Genomic DNA, 22039 nt, shown 5'->3' on the forward strand with positions numbered 1-22039 from the left:
TGCGTGCACGCCGGCTTCCCTCAGTGTGACACTCAGGGAGTGTGTTGGTGCAGCGAGCATCTCTCCTTGCATGACAAATGGGCTCCATCAGCTCCACCCGTGCAGGAGGGGACACCCCCCGCAGCCTGCCCGAATGCCCAGTCAGCACTCCTCACCATGATGAATTCCACTTCCTGTATAGAGAGCTCGAATCCAACGACACACACACACACACACGGATCTGGAGGAACCAATCAATTTGCGGAGGCAGGGATGAAAGGGATGTTAGCGTGAAGTTTGACGAAGGAGTCGGCTCTTTAATTTGTTCAGAAAAGAGGAAACCAGTCAGTTTGAGGTTCGGATGTAGTTTGAGTTCAGTGGGTCATTTTAATATGATGAATCTGTTAAAGGCTGATGGAACATTAAACTTTCATGACAGAGAAGAGAAGCAGCGTTACACATCACACGTCGACTCCCAGCATGTTTAAACCAACAGAACCTCCTCCAGTAACGAACTGGTGAACCACCAGGTTGGTAACCTCTGCTTTCATTTTATGTAACAGCAAACGGGACATGATGACAGCACCATGACTCTGGACCTGGTACTCTGTTACTGTGTAGGGGAAGCAGGAAGGGACACACGGCCACCTGACAACTTTATCTAGTTACAAAAAAACACAACATTTGGTAAAGGGATGGGTGCGAGTGGATGTCTGAGGCTTTCTTTTGTTCTTGCTGCATGTGTTTACAACATTTACAATAGTCAAATAATGATGCGCATATACAAGTAAGGGAGGACCCACGTGTGGTCCCAAATCAAACAAAACTCTGCTAACTTATCAGAGTCGGGGAAACACTCCACACATAATACTGTGAGGCTCTCAGCTGACCTCAAATCAGTTTGGTCGTTGCTGCTTGTGCAGGTCTACTATTTACAGGACCGGTTACCTGGTTGGAGAAACAATGGACCAATCACAGCTTGTTAGGCGGGAGTCCAGTCCAAACACAACATGTTGGGTGGATGAGAATAACGCAGCGATACAGATTTATGGGAACAATAACAACATGTTTCTGTGATCGATGTGACAAACGTTAAGGTACAATAAAGGTCATAATAAAGGCCTCAGTGTGCACAACATGTCATCCAATCACCATCTTTCCACCGGTGACACCATCAGAAAAAGTGTCTTTCAGACGCTGACGACGATCTGACCAACATGAACACAGCGTCACGCTGACTCATGTAATGAAGTTCAGTCCGACTATCAGACTGAGTAGTTGAAGCTTAGCAACTCTATTTGAAACTTTATGATGCTGAATGTCGATACATGAGCTCGAAGAAACCTTGAATGAAAAAGCAACTTTATTTCTTTCCCTGAAGGGAAAATAAAAAGTAAAAGATAGAACTTAAAACACCAAACAGCTGATGATCCAGATCTGTGCTCGCTCCGTTTGAAACTACTGTAAATAAACTGTTGAGGATTTTTACACATCCAGCGTTTGTGTCATGATTAGTTCACACGTCACGTCTCTTTGTTTCCACTGGAGTCAGACAGAGAGAGCAGAGCAGCAGTGACTGACGATCAGAGGACCGGGAGGCGAGCTGCTGCCTCTGAGACAACACAGCATCTGTCATCAGGTGGGAGGTTTCATCTGCACTCTCATAAAGCACGCAGGGAGCATCTTTTTATTTTACTGCCAAGGTTAGTAACCTCTGGCAAAGTCGGCGCCTCCCCCAGGAGGAGGGCAGCAAATATGGATTCTCTCTGTCGACAGTTATATATACCATTAAAATAAATTCATCCAGCAATTGATCTTAAACTTGTGTGCGTAGTCTCACAAGATCTTTTTACTTTTAAAGCTCTAATCCAGAGGCTGAATGAGTCGACTGTATAAACACAGAGAGACGAGAAGGAAAGGAGAGAAAGTCTGAACACAAACTGCAAACTGCTCCAGTGGCATAATGTGTTCTTGTTCTTATTTTAGCCTTCAGGGCTCTTTGTGCAGGCTCCACGCTCTGCGCCTCCGTCACAGGAACAGGGTGAGTAACTTCACCCAGTCTGATAATGCTGCTGTGCTGCAGTGATGTAGCATGGCACTGCAGCACCATGCTACATCACAGCTGGGTGTGGTCACAAGTACAACAGAGTGTTCCCTGTCCTCCTAAGATCTACTTAGTGTGAGTTACTCTTTAAGCCCTGGAAACACCAGCAAGTGGCATCGCAGCTAAGATGCCGTGCCCCTGCAGAGACACCACATGGGGTTTTGGCTGTTTGTGTTTTCTCCTACGTGAGTAGAGATTGTTGAGAGTAATCTGCTGCTTTTCAGTAGCCGTGTTTCCATCCAAGTTTTGCAGAAATTTCATACTAATTTTCAGAAAATCTGCAAAAGAAAATACGAATGGCTGCTTGTTTCTTCCACTGCTGTTATAACAGCTGGTGGAGCTGATTCTCCAGTCGCTGCCGTCAAACCACCAGAAGAAGAGGAGGACACGACGCGATGACGTCATTAAAAGAGCTCCAGTCAAAGCTCAAAGGGTGGAGAACATGATGGAAATATGACACTTGGTTGTGATGAAGGTCACAGCCTCCTCTTCGCTCCACAGATCTGATGTTTCCAGCTCTTCACTTTGAGTCACATGACTCATATACATTCTCTCATAAGGTCTTTAGTTTAAGTTACCTGAACTTCACCACAGAGGTCACATGAGCCACTTTTAGAACAGCGGACGGATCTGACAAATGACCTCTTTTGTCGTTTCTGTTTGAGGACTCAGCTGATGAATCTGTCACCGACATGACGCGCACGTGTTGGCGAGCGCCTCCCTCCAAACTATAAATATTAACGGCACAGACACAGAGAACATTATTTTGCACTTAAGGAATTGTGTCTCATTTCAGGAGCTGAAGACTGGGGGAGCTGAAAACAGCCCTGAGGTTCACTCCATGAAAAATGAATGCACATTAGCTAATGTGGCTAATATGAATTTAAACAGCAGTGCAGCTCGTCCCAGGAGCTTTTCTGCAACTGGTAATTGGCAGAAAAGGTGAAACAGCCACTACACTACCTGCTCTTTTTAGTGTTGTTTTGGTTGGTTGCAGTTATTATTTTTATCTCCTCAGGCTCTTAATTTGGAAATCATTTTGCTGGGACTTCCTTTAGCTCTGTGTCTTCTAGCAACTGGCAGAAAAGGTGGAGAAGTTATTTCACATGTGGCTACCTGAGCTGCTGAACGTTCCTGAGGCCAGAATACAAACATGTATGTTTTAGATTTGTGTTATTATTATAAATGCAGGAGGCTGCAGGAGGCTGCAGGAGGCCGCAGGAGGGGCAGGAGGCTGCAGGAGGCTGCAGGAGGCCGCAGGAGGGGCAGGAGGCTGCAGGAGGCTGCAGGAGGGGCAGGAGGGGCAGGAGGCTGCAGGAGGGGCAGGAGGCTGCAGGAGGGGCAGGAGGCTGCAGGAGGCTGGAGGCTGCAGGAGGCTGGAGGCTGCAGGAGGCTGCAGGAGGGGCAGGAGGCTGCAGGAGGCTGCAGGAGGGGCAGGAGGCTGCAGGAGGCTGCAGGAGGCCGCAGGTTCAGCCGCGTCTCGTCAGCGAGTCTTTGAGTACAAAGTCAGCGAAGTGACGGGGATGAAGATGTGATGTCGCAGGAGGTGAGGTGATTGACATCTGTCCCCTCCAGCCTGTTGATTCAATTGGAATACAGATCGATATTTTTTAGTTTGTGGGGAAGTTTTTACATAGTGCACATGTTCCCCGCCTGCAACCCCCCCTCGCTCTTCCTGTCTCTGTCGAGCCAAAACACATCTTTGTTGCAGGTTAACTGTGAGAGATTCCTGAAGGACTCTGGAGGTGATCCGTGTATAGATACTCTATTATAAGTCCTGCATGTTTAAACTCAGTAAAAGTACAAAAGTATTACCAACTAATCAAAAGTACATTTACTCATATGCACCTGAGTGGCCCCTGTCAGTGTACGATATTTTATATTATTATTGCTAGTTATTATTTCTTTAAACATCTGCATATTGTTGGGTAGTTTTAACAATGTGTCGTGTTACATAAACTGATGTTTGTAGCCTAAAACAGAATCTGCAGAGGAACTTTAGCTGTGAAAAAGAACAATATCTGCCTCTTAAATATAGTGGGGCAGAAAATGGAACTACTCAATTAAAGTACAAGTACCTCAAACCTCCTCCTAAGTACTTTGTACCATTGTTTTGCTTTCCACTGACTGCGGCATAATAACTGTTGACAGCCGCCTGACATGAGTGAACTGCAGGTAGAAGTGATCAATAAATGGACCTGAAAGTGATTGAAGAACCAGATAATCAGAACTAATCAGCTCGACCTGTTTGACCTCCTCCACATGGGAGTTCATCATCATGTCTTATTAGATATGTAAAATGTGGGTCACAGTGTTTTAATGTGGATCGTCAACCTTCTCCTGTCAGAACAGAACCTTCCAGACAACGCTGCAACTCACAGTTATTTTCATTATCTGTTAATCAGACCTCAATGATTAATAAATGAGTCTATAAGAGTTCCCAGAAACCCAAAGTGATGTCATCAGATAGCTTCGACCAACAGTCCAAAACCAGTTTATAATAAATTCAGTTTACGCTGAAATAAAACAGTGACAGTAATAGAATGAGGCTCTTAACCTGGAGGATGTTATCATGAATAAATACGCTCCTCCTCAACGTGTCCAACTCGCCGGCTGAAGTTCAGACTCCTTCTCTGGTTGGCTCAGACATGTGTGGAAGTGTTTGTCAGCTTTATCTGAGGCTGCTCTCTGACCCTGGTGTCTCCTCACCGACTGTCTCTCTTCAGGACAGCAGCTGTTTTCGTGTCACAGGTTTTTTTGTTTTGTTTGAAGCCGTCAAAACGTTTCAGTCGTACGGGACGTTTATCGGAGCAGCAGCCCGTCGGCAGAAGGACCTGACGGTATTTGTCCTGAAGTCTCTGAGAGCCGGAGAGGGCGTGAAGACTTCTCACTCCGGACAGCGCTGTCAGAAAAATAAGACAAAGGTGCTTTTTGTCGGGTGGAGACAAACAGCAAGCGATGCTCTTGTTTCCAGCAGAACGGCAAAAAGACGACAGAAAAGTAAAGAATCAGTTTGAATCTGCACTTCCAAACGGAGGGAAACGCCACCAAAGTGAAGGTTTTTAACCTTGTTGTTACCATCACGATGACTAAAAGTGTGAGTAGATTTTAGTGTTAAGGTTGTAGGACGAGGCTTTGTGTTTATTACAGCCAGGATGATTATTATACATCATTTTATCACATCAAACTGCAGCTGACTGTTAGCTCGTGGGTAGCTAGCAGAGCAGTATCACAGTAGAAGGTGTGTGTGTTTGGATTACAGCTGAAAAACACTTTAGTGGGGTTGTAATTTATGAATTGAAACCTCCTCCTGGTCTAACAGTGTGGGCGAAGGAGGTGGAGGTGACCGTGCTCTGACTTCTGCTTCACTCTGACTTTAAGAGTGAATGTAAACTAGTTTTCAAGCAAACAGAAAAGTCAAAATAGACGGGATACGTCGTGGAAGTACAAACTGTCAGAAAGAAGAACAGGCCTGAACACTGCGGACTCCAGGATCAGTTCAGTTTCTCTGAAGGCCGTCACACCTATCGGAGGGAATAATTCAATGTATCTGAGTCCATCTGAGGTTTATGTTATAAGAAGTGTACATTAGTTTCTTTATCCGCTGCAGAGTTCATATTTATCTGTTCCTGGCTCGTCCAAAGACTACTGAGGTTCGTTGTATATTAAGTCCAGCATGCTGCTAATAACTAGAGCCACAACTAGGAGTTCATTTCCTCATTGATCCTCCATTCGTTTGATTAATTATGTGGCATATAAAATGTCAAATTGATAGTGAAAGTTGCCCGTCACAGTTTCCCAAGCTGACATCTTCCAACGTGGTTTTAATTTTCTATCGATCAGCTCGTCCAGGTCAGCGAAGCAGCGCTCGTCCTCACAAGAATAGAAGTAGAAAGCAGTGTGTGTGTGTGTGTGTGTGTGTGTGTGTGTGTGTGTGTTTGCCAGAGAGCCAGAAGTGAAGACATTCAGGGAGTTTCAGACACACAGACGTCCGTGCAGGTGCTGATGTTTCCCCTCCGAGACTCACATGAAAGTTTAATGTGTTGGTCTGAACGTGTTGTCGGCCCGCCTCCCTGTAGATTATTGATCAATGACTCTTTTCCTTGTTTGTGGCTCGCCTTCTCTGCTCTCCCGTGACAGCCAAAGTGTTGGAACAAGACCTTTTATCACCACGAGTTCAGACGGGCCGACGTCCTGCATCCTAATCTGGAGATCAGAAGAAACCGAGGCCTGCGGGGTCCCCCCTTTATGTCCAGGTCCACCTGAGAGAGATCTCAGGTGTGAAACGCTGTCTCATTCTGGTGAAACCTGGAGGAACAAAGACTCTGGTCTTTGGGCATATCCTTTTAAAGCTGCACTGATTCGACTCAAGGGGGCGCTATCAATGAAAAGAATAGAAAAAGTCCTCCAAATTAAAAAATACTAAATATAAAAAATACAGATCAGCAGTTTGTGCCTTCCAAAACGTCTGAGTCGGGCGATGTGACGACGGGCGACACATACTGTGCTGCGTTAGAAATGTGTCCACCGGTCTCTAAATACAGAGCATGAAGCTTGGAATGGTTATTGAAACCACTTGAAACAACTACTGCACGATGAAATATACCGTTACCTTAAGGTTTGGTTAGCTGTCGGCACAGGAAGGTCAGTGAAACATGGTGGGTTTGGGTAAAAAATGAAGGTTTAAGGTTAGGACCTTCGTTGTCATGGTAGCTCACACCAATTGCATGGCAACATTACACTTATTGTTTGCATCACCCAGAGCATGATGGGAGCCGCAGTGCCGAAACAAAACATCTCACAAATGGAAATAAGAAAAACAAAATGAGTGATGAGGCTCAGAATGTATTGAATAGTCAAACGTCAAAAAAGGAAAATACAACAATTTTGAGAATCGATGAATCGTTTCAGTCATTTATGAAGTTCCACATATTTTCCGGTTCCAGCTTCTCCGATGATGCCCCTTCTGTATTATGTCATTAACTGAATAACACTCTGCAGACAGCACTCTGGACCCTGATGAAGACTTTCAGATGAAGAACTGATTGATTGCAGCTGCCTGTCGGCCTGCTGATTCTGACAGATGAAGTTTGGAAACAAACACATCGACGTCTCCTCAGTGCTGCGGTGCGTCTATTCTCATAAAAGTAAAAATAGAGTTCCGTCTTTTTACTTCAGCAGCTGATTTCATTGATTTGTTTGCTGATTTGTGTGAAGCAGCTGGTGTTGTGTTTGTCTGGAATGAAAAGCTCATTGCCAGAGACTATAGCTCTGATTTACGTCGCCTCCTCCAGGATGTTTCTTCCTCTCGAGCACCGGGTCCCGCCGTGCTGATTGGCTTCCATGGATCTTAGAAGAACCCCGTGATGAATCACAGCACTTCAGAGTTTGGATTCAAAGGGGGCGTGAACTAATTAACAGGACTGAATGGGAGTTTAATCAGCGTCGGAGCGGTGGGGGGTCACGAGGAGCTTCGCTCTCAGGAAGGGGAGAGGGCGAGCGCCGCCTGTGTTATGTTTGATTTGGAGGTGATTGTGTGGGTAATCGTCTGCGTAAATGTGGTGGGAGATTCCCCTCCTGGGCGTTTGGCGTTGAGAGGGTTCCCCTGCTGGGATTCAGCGTCTTTGGAAACACGGCGTGACGAACGGCCTAATGATCATTTATTGCCGTTTGTATCAAAGTCGACCAAACAACATCTGTTCCTCGGAGCTTGTTCAGAGTTTGCTGTGATGGATGTGTTCGTGAAGCTGTTCTGGTGGAGATTAGACAGCGTTTTCACTGCTGGTGTGACGTTTATGATCTCCACATCATTGGTGAGACAATGAAAGAAAAAAAAGCACGAGAGACGTGACGAGGAGCAAAAAGTTGTGTCATGTGTGTCATGCCAAACATTTGGCCCATCGCATCCATACGAAACACCAGACATCATCCTGTAACACAAGTTAAAGGCAGCAACACTCCTCCTGTGTAAGTTTATCAGCTAACACTAACGCAGTCTAATACAGCAGTTGTGCAATAAATCCTCCTAAAATGCAACGTTGAAAACATCCCTTCATCCGTCTGATGGAGCGTCTCCACCTGAAAGACGTTTTTAGAAACACTAAATGTCCCTTTCTGAAATTCCACAGTTAGATTAGTGGTGAGAGGCTGCAGTGTCTCTGTGAAACAGAGATCTCCCCCCAAAGACAGAGACGGATCTCTCCCCTTTAGGCCTCCACTGTGAATGATAATTAATGGAGCTGCGTTCCAGCGCTGGACCGTTGCATGCTGGGTAGTCGGCGAGGCTCCCCATCCATCACTGCTGACATCGGCATTTATCTGGTTAGCACCGTGCGAGGCTCCAATCCAGTCAGCTCGCTGCCGAAGAGGTCAAGGAAGGTTGGGGGGGGGGCAGAGGAGGAGATGAAGGAAAAGCAATGATTTTAAAAAGTCAAAGTCTCCCGGACCAGCCACCAACCAAACTCTGTGAAATATTCTTTGATTTTACACTAGTTATATTTTCTGTAAACGTTCAGACCTGACGAACATTCTGCTTCAGCTCTTTTAGAAACCATTTCTATTCAAACTAAGAGTCAAACTGAGAGTCTTTGTACTGTTGGTCGATAAAAACCATCATGTTGGCTTCTGGAAAGACTGAAAATAATCATTAGTTACAACCCTGAAAGCAAAAAGCCTTTAGCTGCAGCAGAAACTATGAACTCAAGTTCCATCATGTGTCCTTTACCACCATGAGAGGGACAAGGCGCCTCCAGAGACACAGAAAACAATATCAAACTGTTGATCGTAACTAAGAAAATAATCATGAGGTGAATGAAGGTAATCGTGAGCTGCAGCCCTACATGAGGGAATATACTGAAGAGCTGGAGAAGGAAGGTGGGAGAGGAAGACATGGGATGATGATGATGACAGACAACAGGGAGAAAGAAAGATGTTCATCATGAGGTGAAGGTACGAAGCGGCCTCACTTGGTCCCGATGGTCCCGGAGGTTTATTTTCACCTCAGCGGTCGATTCAGGAGTCGAGAGAGACGAGGGGTGAGGAAGAGGCTGTGAGAGGTCACAGCAGGTCGCTGTCAGGAGAGGTGATGAAGAGTGGACACGCAGGAGGGCACGACGTCCACCGGGAGTTTCTTCTTGGCGCCTTCGACCTCTGACTCGTGTTGTCCAAACGTCAGCTCCTGCAGCTGTGGTTTAACTTCTCAGAGCTCCGTCTTTCACTCCAAATACAACCATTATGTTCAATCCTTCCTCTCCGATCACTGAATGTTACTCACACACACGTATTCAGTAGCATGTTATAGGACTAAAGGACAGGGTATCAATATTAGACAGTTATCGTCCCATCATTTCCTGCTGGACTGATAGAATCCCCAGTGGAGGGATGTGGTTTTGGTGCTCTGACTCTCTGAGGGCTTTAGTCTCTTCTTCCACGTCATTCAATAAGAATCTCCAGTTTGATGTCTGGTTACATGCTGTCCAAAGTGAAGTGCATCGGCTCATTTATCAGGGAAACATGTCAAACACTTCCTGGTTCCAGCTCCTCAGATGTGACGGCTTGATGCTTTTCTCTCTTGTCTTTCACTGTAACTTGAATTACAGCCGAGGACATTGAAGATCTTTGTGTTCTGCACAATCGCCTCACGACGTCGCCTCGGAGCGGTGGGGGGTCCGACGGGTGGTTTGTGCCATTTTTTGGACCAAATAATGAATGGAGAAAAAAACTGGCATCATGGGTTGAGACATTTAAAGACGTCAGCTTGTACTCTGAATAATTGAGATGACTTCTGTCATTGTATTACATTTTTTACTAAGTGATTAATTGAACAAATAAAGAATAATTGATGATGAAAATAGTCTTTAGTTGCAGCCCTACCTTTGGCTCCTACAAATCTTTTCCAGGTTCGGACAGAAAATAAAAGTCCTGCATTGTGCCGTAAAAGCTTTATAGTGTTTGTCCTTAAAGGCATCACACCCCTGTGACTCCTCAGTCTGTGACAAAGCAAGAGGACACGGGGTGACGGCATCCACTTTAGCCTGCAGCGAGGAGTTCACGTCAGGCCATCCTGCGGGGGGGGGGGGGGGGGGGGGGGGGGGGGGGTGCAGGAGCAGAGATGAAGTGGAGCGATGGAAGAGGAACAGGGTGACCTCTAATTAGCCTGCTGCAGGGAGGTCAGGAGACAGGGTGAGGACAGGTGAGGAGGGGAGGCTGTCCTGTTAGCCTGCAGCTAAGAGGTGAAAGAAGGTGGTGTCACGCGAGCGGACAGCCAATCAGGTCGGCCGAAGCTCAGAGACCCTGCACTGTATTAAAGGAGCCAGAAAGCTCATGAAAGGGTCGGCGGGTGTGGATGCTGTCAGGTGAGACGTTCGACTCAAACTCTCCCTCATGTTTCAGAGTCGTTCTTTTAGATTTTTCAGTAGCTTAAAAACAAACAGAGAACACAAATAGAGCTGAAACAGTCGATTCATTGATTAGTGGATCCGAAATAATCAGGTTTTGATGAAGTGTCAGATGTTGTGTTGTTTTCTGCTGTGTGTTGTTCTCGTGACATATAAGGAGAAAGACTTCAATGAAAGACACAAACAGGACATTTAAACTGATGTCCAACATGTTGGTGAATGGGCTGCGTTCCATATCGCACTTTTACAGTTTGTCATTCACACACTCAAGGCCCTGGTTGGACCTGATCGGGGTTCTCATTCATTGAGAAGAAAGCAAATGAAAAGTGATTTGATGTCCTCGCGTGTCTCTCGGGGGTTAAACAAATCATCACCGAGGAGGAGGAGGAGGAGGAGGAGGAGGAGGAGGAGGGAATAAGTGAAACAATCAGAATGAAATGAAATGGAGCGGGACGAGGAGGTCACAGTGTCAGGTTAGCCCTCAGAGGCCGGATGAGGAGTGACAGTGACATGGGTGGGGGGGGGGGGGGGGCAACAGAGGAGCAGCAGAAACACGGAGGAGGTGTCAGAGTGGAGATGAGTCACTGTTAGAAGGTCATCGCTATCACACGAGAGAGGAGGAAGAGAATGACTGATGGAGCGAGACGAGGAGGTGAAGTGCAGGAGAGAGGAGGAGGAGGAGGAGGAGGAGGAGGAGGAGGAGGCCACACTGTCGGCTCCATCAGCTGCTCAAAGGAAAATGAGAAAATGGAAGTGAGACTTTGAGGGAGTTAGCTCTGAGGAGAGGAGATGTGACAGAGAGGAGGAGGAGGAGGAGGGCAGACAAAGTGCGCAGCAGGAAACAGTAGAAGAAGAAGAGCTGACTCCACCTGACCAGGCGCCACACGGCACTGAAACCCCTTTGAACTGGATCAAACCAGGAAATCTGATCAAAGAGGAGGAAATGGCCCCTCTGAGAATGTGAATTATACTCATCCAGTCCCCCCCCCCCCCAGCAGCAGATCCATCAGACAGAACCTCCTCCTCTCACAGTTCACCTCCTGGGGAGTCCCACCACACAGGCTCCTCAGTTTCCTCACCTCTGTGTTGGAGCTACTGTCGTGAGGAATAACAGAAAACTGAGCTCACGTGGGACTCGTCGCTAACAGGAAGAAGCTGACTGAGAAAAGACATTTTTAGACCCTTTAAGGCTTTTAAGACTTCAAAGCACACAGTGGATTCTCCGTCTTCACCTTCCCCCGAGATGTTTGACTGGCTGATGCTGCGTTTCCAAGTAGAGCCAAGATCATCTGTCTGAGAAATATCCAACACAACTTCACCTCCTTCCAAAGGTGCACGGAGAAGGTACAGTCTGAGCACTCATCAGTCAACAGAGCTGGAACTGCTCCACCTGGATAACCTGGTCCTCATCCGGTCATCTCCATCAGAGGCTGCCAACATGCAGAAGGAATCAGAGGAGGAGGAGGAGGAGGAGGAGGAGGAGGAGGAGGAGCATTCTAATGGATCAGATAAAGATAACAGCATTAAGTGGAGAGAGGTGAAAGTCAGGAGGAGGGAAGGGCCAGAAGGTGACCTCAGCAAGGGAGGAGGAGGGGGGATTAATTAGCTAAGAGGAGAGACTGGAGGAAGAGGAGGGAGGAGGAAGAGATTTTTAACAGAGTTCTACAGAGAGGCAACAGTTTCAGGTTAAAAGGAAAACTTCCCGTCTGTAAAGGTGACAGAGAGGAGGCGACACGAGGAGGAAGAGAAGCAGAAAGTATTGGTGGTCAGTGTATAAGGAACAGTGTCTGACATCCATTCAGTGTCCCCCCCCCCCCCCGCTCTCTGAATTATATCTTATATCTTATATTATATTAACATTATTCATTCAGGATGTAAATCTGCTTTCACTGCAGTAGCATAACGTTTCTCACACACACACACACACACACACACACACACACACACACGTTACATGCGACAGGTATAGAAATACACAATGTTAGAACAAACACACAGTAGACTCACAGTGAGTCAGGTGTTCACAAGTTCACACATGAATATTTACAAGCACATCTACACACACAAGTACAAACATTTAGTAGTTATGTGCACAACTTCAGAGTCCTGACGAGAGACAGAAGTCACAGGAAAAGCCCCCGGCTTCAGTTAGCTTCACGGCGTCGCTCCCCGACAGCTGCTCGTCCAATCACTGCGCGGCTGACGGACGTTTCAAACGGACTTTTTTCTCATTTGTCGTTCACGTGAATCAGGAAGCTGCCGCAGGGCGATGGCGTTTATCTGAAGCAGCTGCAGCATCCGACGCGTTCATCCTGTGGTTGAGTTTTGTTTTTGATGTATAATTTTTATTTTCATCTTTTAGTTCACCTCCACTGTATCAGAGTGGAGGCAGAAGTCTGAGGGGGGTGTTTGTCCTTTGAGTGATGCTGCTTTGACAAAGAGAGGACAGAAGTCACTATTGTGACACTTGGTTTATACTACACATAATATAGACATTTTACTCTTTTGTAAGAGGCCATTGGTGAGTTGTTTGTGGTAAAGCTGATCTCACGTCAGTTTCCCCAAGTTTCACTATTCATACCTAATAATGATTAACGATGGAGAAAGCTGTGTTTCTGAATGAATGATCAAACACACAGTGCTGCAGAGGTGGACTGGTGACACTGGACTGTGAACTGGGCTGCTGAGTCCTGCGTAATGAATCCAGGTTCCTGTGTAATGGATCCAGGTTCCTGTGTAATGAATCCAGGTTCCTGTGTAATGAATCCAGGTTCCTGTGTAATGGATGTTTTCAGGTTAAGGAGCTGCACATGTTTCCACCCTCTGATTGGATAACGCTGTTGTAGCTGCGGCTGACGATGTTTTTCCTCTCACTAACGATCTGTTGAAGAAGGAGAGACCCGACATGTGTCTCATTCTTCTGAGGAATGCACCACCTTCACATGCCACGCTGCTGTTCTCCACCTGTCCCTGTTCCAGTTGTAACACACACACCTCCTCCCTCGTGCCTTCAATTGTGTGTCAGGCTGGATTCCAACGTGCTCTCTCTCTCTCCTCCTCTCCTTCCACCTTCTCCTGCCTCGTTCTTCTTCTCCCAGCAAATATTGATCCACCAAATTACTTCTCAAGGTCGTCGGCGTCTCCGTGTCGACTGGCACCGTGTCACGATAAGCCCCCGGAGCTGTCGGCGCCCGTGAGGTCGGCTCACGTCATTGGCTGACGGCTCCCGGGGTAAACGCCAAAGCCTTCCCCGTCAAAACTAATGTCAGGTGTCACATGGGTCAGGGTGGCGCTACAGGTGGGGGGAGCTAAAGGCCTCCGGGGGGCACAGAGGGTTAGGACATCTACCACAGGGGGGCAGCGGCGTCTTTAGTCATGTTAAAGTTTAGGGAGGGAAGTCTGGTGCTGAGCATCTCCGCCCCCCCATGAGATCTGAGCCGGGTCCTTTTATGTATCTCAGGACTGGAGGTGTGCAGATCTCTGAAGCCCAATGTGATGTCCTCAAACAATGACGAATGTCAAATGACGAAGATGTTCAGTTCACGATAACACAGAAGACAGAAAATCCTCACATTTAAGAAACTAAAACCAGGAAAGCTTCATTTTCTGTCTGTCGACTAATCGATTCATTGACTAATCGCTGCAGCCCTAAAACAATATATTACGTTATTGTACAAAATCAAGATTATATTTTATGACACAATAAAATGGAAAAACACAAAATGTATAAATATTGTAATATGATAGTAATGATATAGTGTCTGAATCATGAGCAGAGCAGACCTTTATTCTGAAGTTCCACTGCTGTTTTTCCTGCTTTTCCTGAAGTGTTGTTAATAGTTTTATTTTACAACCAGTACTTGGACCAGCATCATCAGCAGCTGTCTCCCTTCCTGCCCCAAATACCTGCCTGGTGGCTTCACTGCTGCGTTTTAAGGTTTATATGTGAGATCTGAATTTCTTTAGCACTTTATTTGGGATATTATTGCAAAACTAAAACGTTTTCTGGCTAACCTGAAAGACTGCCCACAGCTCAGTCCTACTTGAAGAGTTGAGGAAAGCCAGAGCCTGTGAGCTCCGGTTAAGATTTGTGTCCAGGCTGTACAGGAAGTGAACCACCTGCTGTAACTTTGCAGTGAATAAGAAACACCTTCCAGCAGTCAGCGAGGAGCGCTGCACTCATCCAGATTAAAGCCATTTATCAAAGGGAGACTACGTTATTTAAGACGAGCAGTGTCCAGACACAAGTGACCATTGTGGGATAATGGTGATTACTAAAACTTAATGTAAGAGTGGGAAAAGAGTTAGAAAGTCCGCAAACTGACTCAGCAGTATCGGCCTTACATTTGCTAACGTTAGCTAGCTTTAAACCACCATGAGCTACTGGTCCTACCAGACCACATAAAGCTGTAGCAGCAGGAAAAGACACACACACACACACACACACACACAGAGGGGTGAGAGGCTAATTATACGGTTCATCACGCTCACTCTCAGCGCTGTAAGCCCGGCCATTATCCTCCTTGATACATCACCTTTTCACTTGCAAATGACTGACACCATTGAAACCAGGCACTCACACTCTGTAAGTGGCACCTTTTCCCTCCAAGAATAGAGCCAATAATAAGTCTCAGTGTGGTGAAGGACAATAGACGGCTTTTTATCTCAGTAATGACCATCTCAGCTGCAGAGGGCCAGTGAACCCTTACATGACCGTTTGGCCGCTGAGGCGAGTCTTTTAGAAGCCACACGACATTTCTGTTGAATTATGCAGACAAACGCACTGTGTGGATTATATATCCACTCCTGAAAGGCTGCAAACTGGGTAGTTCTTCTACAAAGGTTTTTTTTCCAGTTTCCAAACCCCAGTGTCAGCTCAGTGACAGGCAGCCAGCAGGTGGCTCAGCAGTCATCAGTTTGACGTGCTGACATGCTCTGAATCAGGACCTCCAGGATCCAGAGCGATAAAGCAATCTGTGAAGTCTGTGAGGCTAATGTTAGCATTAGCATAAATAAGTAATAATAAATAAACTATGCAGCTGATAGATATGCCGAGATAGGTTATATTTCTAGCTGAGCGGTGAACCACGAGGATTTGAGCTCAGCTCTGCTTTGTTTTGTAGTTTTCACTCGTTTACTTTCAACAGAAAAATGTTGTATAGAGACAGAACCAGACAGTGTGTGGTCTCCTCTCTCTCCAGCCTCCAGACAGGTCACTCAGCACCGCTACACTCCCGTCAAGGCTGATTTCAGACGCAGTTGTTTGGTTTTGTGTTTCTCAGGCTTGATTGTCAAGGTTGGAGCAGATGTGACGTAAAGTCTGTGAAGGGACTGAAAGACATAAACCTTTCTTTAAGGAATTAAACGATATATATGTGTGAGGTGTTTTTAAAGATTTACGTCTGCAGTAGGAAGCAATGGGCTTTGAGCTGAGAGCCACAGACAGAACATTTCTTTCCATATAAAAGTGTTATCAGATGTACTTTATTGATCCCGGGGGGAAATTACCCTCAGCTAATCGTCCCTGGGTGGGCTCGAACCACCAACCTCTCGGTTAACAGCCGAGCGCGCTGGCCGATTGCGCCACAGAGACGTTAAGCCGCTGAAGTATAAAACTGGAGAGTGTGTGAGAACCGTAAACTCCACTTTGTGTTTTATTGGCCACCTGATGAAACTAAAATCTGATCAGAGGCCGTCAGGCGCCACAGGATCGACTCCCAGCCTCCAGGGGACGTCACGCATGCTGTCGTCCAGCTCTGGAGCTGCGAGGGCAGAAGGATTATCAGCAGCGTCCCCTGGAAAATGAGAGTTTCACTTTCTGTCTTTGCATGTGGTCCAAAGCTTCGTGGTGACTGTAACGGGCCAATCAGGAGCTGTATGTGAACATTCACAGACGGAGTACAACTCGCTGTGGTTTTTATCAAACTAACAGGAGGAAATTGAAGCTTTTGCGTTTGTTGGGGACTATTTTGGATGAATCCACATGTGGTGCTCTAGTGAGTATTTGGACGGTGTGTGTGTGTCCAGATAAACTACAGTGTGTGTGTTCATGGTGATGAAGGAACGTGTCGCCTTAAAGGTACAGCAGACATGATTAGTCGATTGATTGATCTGATCTGCTTTATGTCAAAGTAAACTCAAATATCGTTGTGTTTTGCACTTTCACGTCATTTGAATATGTCTCCTTTGACTTTGCAAAATTGCACTGAGAAATGATCACCCTGATTTAACCTTTTTAGAAGCTAATTAGTTTATTACACATTTATTTTTTAAAGTAGATATTATTTCCTTGATATGGTTTTCCCATAATTACCCATTTAAAAAGGATGACCAGCATATTGTCATTGTTACTACCTTACATCAGTTAATCCCTCTGTAATTACTCCAGCATTCGTCTACATTGACCCTGTCATTACTGAGCTGCTTCAGTGCTTCAGCCAAAGCCTTCGCTCTAATCTCTGTAAGCTTTGACGCTGGTTGAATATAGTGTTTCACTGAAGATGAGTCCACGACAAATGCAAACTCACCCACTGCGCTAACAGAATGCTAATGAGAGCGTTTGAAGGGATGGAAACACATTAGAGGATGTAGCAGAAGGTTTGATTCAGTGTGTTGGAGGTGACGTGAGGTGACGGAGGAGATGAAGGTTTCCAGCCTACAGTAGAAAATGAGGGCTGACGCTGGAATATGAGTAACACTTTTTGTGGGAGTGAGAAACGAGTTTTGATGAGGCTGCTGGAGGTGTGGAGGGCCTGATTTAACCAGACGTTTGTGCTGGAAGCTGCCCGCCCGATAACCTCAAGCAGACACCCACTCTTACACACAGGGCTGACAGCAGTAACATTTAAATGTTAGCTTCAGCTCACAGGGAGAAGGTCTGAACTTCATCGGATCCTGCATGGTCGTACGGTACCGCACCTTCGGTTGAGTTCGTGGTGTTTCAGTATATATAAACAACACTTCACTCATGATTTCATCAGCTCAGTCAAGTCAACTTGTGTTTATGCAACCAGCACAAAATGGCAGCTTTGTCTCAGAGGACATAAATCCTCAAAGCAGCACGACAATACACCCTTCATTCATAAGCAAAATGCATTATATAGACACGCTGCAAGTATAAGTCAAATACCCTCCAAGTGGTATTACTGTACAATCTGTGTCTGAGTATCACTTCTGATCACACGTCTTTCACACCTGGTGTCGATAAGAAGCGCCGTCGTTGTCTCAACTCTGCCCGTGTTGTGGCAGGGCTGGTGGTTTCACAAACCTGGTGCATCTCAGCTACAGCCACTTCTTTTCTGTAGCATTGCTAACTATGCTAACGTTACTTATACCGTCCGAAGGCATTAGTGCTAGCTGTGATGTGACCTTCGTCTTGCGTGTTGTGGTGGTCCCTGGAGAGTCTCCTGACACGATGCTGCTGTCTCGAGGTCAGTTAGATGTTGAGTTCGATGACCTTTCACACCTTTTGTTCAGAATGTGGTCACACTGCAGACAAAGTGATCTGAGTGCGGATACAGGTTGCATGTCAATGCGACAGTTTCATTAAAAGTCTGCTTGTCCTGTCCGAGCTGCTCCCAATAATGTAGAGATGTGTTTGTCTGTTTGCCAGTTGGCGACGCACACGTCAAAGCTAACGCTAGCAGCTGGTCATAACACTCCCATCAGGAGCATCGCAGCCAACAGGAGGTGCAGTTTAACTGGTGGCTTTGCCATCATCACACGAGAGGCCGCAGCCGGAACGAATGATATCCACAAGCTTTTGTGTGGTTTTAATTAATGATCAAGTCCTCCACATCCAGACCAGCTTTCTGCCAACATCCTGTTTATATCACAAATACAAAACTGATGACTGAAATTTTCAAAATCACAAGAGGCTGCAGTTTGTCTCCCGAGTGGAGATGATGTATCTGACAGCTTGCTAGGCGAACAAATGAAATTGCTTGTCAGCAATAATCTTTTATTCTTTTAAATATAACAAAACTCTTCAATTCATCTTTTAGGCCTTTTATTGGAGCTGGAAGATAAACACTGCAGAGACAGCTGCACAGGCCTCTCAGTTTGTCAAAACCACTGTATTCAGCAAAAAGTAGGCTGCTTAATATGTTTTGCATGCCGTTTTTCAGGCTCTGTTTTGTTCCCCTGGCAGTGTTGTGCAGCCCTAACAGTGTAATCGTAAGAGGCACAGTTACATCAGCGTGTGGTGAATGTCTCCTTTGAGGATTTGTGCGGTTGGAGGTGGTTTCCTCGGATTGGAAGGTGTAATCCGTCTGAAGAATGGGACTTAGGAGAACATCCAGGTGGTTTACGGCTCAGATTGGGCTCCAGTGGTGCAGATCTGGGTTTTGGCAGCTACAAATGCTGCTGGGCCGAGTGTTTGTTAGTGTGCATTATATGTAATGTTGAGAGAGAACAGAAACAGGACACAGATAGTGAAGGAATGTTTGAAGGAAGGTCAAATATTAAAACAGATCCTACTTCGTTTTTCCAAAGCAGAATCTTATCTTAAGGCGTTCAAAATGTCAAGTGTCGCCTAATGTCTTGTTTTGTCCAACCAACAGTCCAAAACTCAAAGATGTTCAATTAAAATGATAGAAAATATATAAAAGCAGGAAATCCTCACACTTGAGAAGCCTGAACCAGAGAAATGTTGGCAATTTGGCTTCACAAAGAAACTGTTGGTTAAATAAAAGAAGCTATCAGAAAACATCAGCAGGAGCCAGAAGATATTGGCTATGAAACAGCTGGACTAACAGCAGCAATGTGTCATTCCTCCCCGGTGCGGATCAAACCACCACGATCTCCTTCTTCTTTTCTTTCCTCTTGCTGCTCCAAAAGAAGCTTCTGCTGCCGCCATTTTCTTTTTCTAGACAACTGCTATGTGAGCGGAGTGGAAGCTCGGCCTGCAGACAGCAGCTGTGATCAGACAGAAAGAGAAGGAGGGAAGGAGGGAAGGAGGGAAGGATGGAAGGAGGGCTGCTGAGAGGAGCACAGAAAAAGAGATGTTGTAATGTGAACAGAGGGAGAGAAACAGGAGCAGAATGAGGAGGAGGAGACGGAGGCGGTGAGAACATGAAATCACTTCTTCCCTGTTGGAAATCCCCCTCCTGCCTGAGTGTGTGTGTGTGTGTGTGTGTGTGTGTGTGTGTGTGTGTGTGTGTGTAAGCATGTGTTTGAGCCGAGAACAAACATTTAGATTTAAACTGTCTGTGTTCTTCGCCGTCAATCTTTGCACCAAGTGGCTCCAAGAGCTGCAAACAGAATGCAAATAATCAATACACCTCCGATCAAGATGTGTGTGAACAGTGTGAATGGTCATTTCTCGTCAGAACATTAATATTTAAATTCATACTTATGCATTAATAGGTTGTGTTAATATTTAAATTAATATTCATATGTTGAATGTCGGACTTTCTTCTTTCAAAATGCAAATAAATATATATATATATATATATATTTTTTTTTCAAGAATTGTGACGAAGATATGTTCTCAGTGGAACATTTACTCTTTGCTCTCTAGTGGACTCTGTAATGAATCTACGGTGGCCAACAAGGACAAACACGCCACCACGGCCTAAACATTAGGAACGTGCTGCAGCTTCAGAGACGCATACGAAAACCCCCAACAACGCAAACACGCTGCAAATGCAGAAACAATGAAGTCAATAACACACTGCACATCCAGGCAGCACAACAGAAGTCCTCCCGCCTCTAGGGGCAGCGCTGAGTTTGATCTTTGCACCAATAACAAATAATAACATCCACTAATCAGTACATGCAGCCATGCAAAGCCGTATAAAGCAACAGAATGTTAAATAGCAATACGGTTATCAGCCATTTTAAAAACTAACATTAATACAGATGAAAACAGCCTTTTCATTTATTTGCTGGAGGACGTGCGTCACCTCGCTAAGATGTTTTTGTTGTTAAGAACTTGTTCTTACTGTTGTAGTGCAGGGACCCCCCACTGTGGTCGACATTTCTACTAGAAACAACCCAAAGCGCAGACGGAGCAGAGGTCAGCCTGTCTCATACTGCAGGATGGTGACAGCGTGTGATGATGATGATGATGATGGACTGCTTACTTCACATACTGAAGACCTCATTTAGGTAAAAATCTGTGTTGCTTTTTGGAGTAATGAGGACAAATGCAGCACAGATAAGTTGAAGTTGATAACAGCCTGAAAAGTTATGTAATGATTATTCCGTTCTTATTCCCCCTCGTACCACCCGCATCAAACGGCCCGCGGGTCGGGAACCTCGTTCCTAGCAGAATGTGTTTTATATTCGAGGATTCTGGAAAGCTGCAGTAAGTGTAGTTAAACCACCTTCTGACAAACTGATGCTGAGCTCTCATGTAATGGTGATACATGAGAGGCAGTGGGGCTAACAGGGAACATGCTACAGACTTCAGTCTTCAGAGCTCCTCGCAGCTTTAAGACGTCCTCTCGGGCTCCACGTCTCCACTAAGTGCATTGCATTGATGGCGGGATCTTGCAGCACTTTTGGTGAATCTCCATATTTATGGCGAGAGTCTGGCTTCCATTTCATGGCCGTGTGCCTTCAGAGTGGCCCCGCTCTGTGTTTCATGTGCGCGGCTCTGCCACGTTAAAATAACCCCGCGGCTTCACGTTGTTCGACGTTTGATTTGCAGACGCTGACCCGTCTCCCCGCGTGACAGCGCCTCAGCCCGTAACCATATAATGGCCCATAACTGCCCGCCGCAACTGGACTCTCACATTCATATTGGCTTTAATTTCCTCCAGCTGCTGGAGGTAAAGTGAGTAATGAGGTGTTTTATCCAGAAGGCAGAGCTCAGCAGCAGGGAGGAGGAGGAGGAGGAGGAGGAGGAATCTGACATATAAACCACTAACGGCTCTAAGTGCTCTGAAACTTAAGTCGTACAAGTAAAGCAGATAATCCATGTATATTTTAGCAGGGTTTTGCCACAGGGTAACAAAAGGTCTGGATGTAATCGGCGGTGAAAACGTGAGAAACCCTCCTGGCGAGGAGGTGAGAGGAAGTCTGACGGCTTGTTTTCCCTCCTCTCGCCTTTGATTCGTCTTTGGGATAATCTGGTCTGCTGCCATCCGTCCGTCCATCTGTTTGTCCGTCATGTAGCGAAGCAGGAGTTCATCCAAAGACTCAGCTCTGGTGTCGGCCGTCACTTTGTGGACCGGCCAGTCAGTCATTTGTCTGACCGCTCAGTGAACCGCTATGCCAACCAGGCGCCCCGCCAGTTAACTAATCTGGTATTCTTTCAGTCTCTCTGTAACCATTTAGTCAAGTCAGCCATCCAGCCGGCTTCCTATCCAGGCAGTCAGAGCGGTGACAGCCAAACATGGTGCGGATGAGTTTAAAGCCAGAGGACAGCTGACATCCTGCACGTCCCGGTGTGTCGGTTTAAATCCTCCTCCCGGTGCGTCAGACTAAATCTTCCCCCTAATTGACAGAGCAGAGGATGTTTTCTGCCAGGCGCACTGATGGCAGGATGCCGCCGAGAGGCAGAGGGAAGGCGAGAAACTGAGAAAGGCACAAGGATTCATGTCTGCACCACAGA

The 22039-nt window shown here is 46.1% G+C and overlaps 1 non-coding gene across 1 annotated transcript; it reads right to left on the reverse strand.

Annotated features, from left to right (window-relative positions):
- Positions 1 to 15998: 15998 nt before the first annotated feature.
- Positions 15999 to 16072, reverse strand: trnan-guu (transfer RNA asparagine (anticodon GUU)). Its single transcript has one exon. It is a non-coding gene; the product is annotated as a tRNA-Asn (tRNA).
- Positions 16073 to 22039: the final 5967 nt, after the last annotated feature.

The sequence above is a fragment of the Enoplosus armatus genome, chromosome 20, assembly GCF_043641665.1.
Source record: "Enoplosus armatus isolate fEnoArm2 chromosome 20, fEnoArm2.hap1, whole genome shotgun sequence".
Lineage (NCBI taxonomy): Eukaryota > Metazoa > Chordata > Actinopteri > Centrarchiformes > Enoplosidae > Enoplosus > Enoplosus armatus.